The sequence below is a fragment of the Gavialis gangeticus genome, unplaced genomic scaffold (assembly GCF_001723915.1).
Source record: "Gavialis gangeticus isolate Ggan-Ray unplaced genomic scaffold, GavGan_comp1, whole genome shotgun sequence".
Classification (NCBI taxonomy): domain Eukaryota; kingdom Metazoa; phylum Chordata; order Crocodylia; family Gavialidae; genus Gavialis; species Gavialis gangeticus.
Genome location: NW_017729016.1, coordinates 4,469,035 through 4,469,527, shown reverse-complemented (window position 1 = coordinate 4,469,527; position 493 = coordinate 4,469,035). Strand labels below are relative to the sequence as shown.

Sequence of the window (493 nt, the reverse complement as noted above, 5' to 3'; positions counted from 1 at the left end):
TTACAAACAATTTTTGATAAAAGCGGATTGTGAATGACCTCCGGGCTACCAAATCCTAGTTCTTAAAAATGGTCCAGGCACTCTGATTAGTAGGCATTGTAATTATATCAGTAGGATCCTATTATGTTTCATCGAAACACTAATGGCTTCTCTTGGTTTAATTTAAGGAGATTTTCTTCTGTAGGGGAGAAATTGTTACCAGCCCATCCCACAAATGACCTGCTAGAAACTACAGCATTTCCCTGTCAGGGTCTCCTGCCACTACTGGCTTTTTTTGCAGTGAGAAATAAGGACTTTACTTCTTTCCCACCATTGCCTCGGTGCTGCGCTTCCTGAGGCTAAATGGACACCTCGAGGACTTCTGCTCTGCATGATCTTTCCAGCCCTGTTGGAAATGGGGAGCCCTATTCCCCAGTTCCCTAAATAGCCGCACCGCAGGTTTGCTGGCCCTAGAAGCTCGGAGAGCTCTGGGAACGGGGCGCAGGCCCTTAAG

General features: G+C 46.7%; 1 protein-coding gene across 1 annotated transcript in view; it reads right to left on the bottom strand.

Annotated features, from left to right (window-relative positions):
- The window catches only part of LOC109294279, a 49,106-nt gene that overhangs the window by 6,716 nt on the left and 41,897 nt on the right, over positions 1-493 (bottom strand). The gene's annotated exons all lie outside the window — the stretch shown is intronic.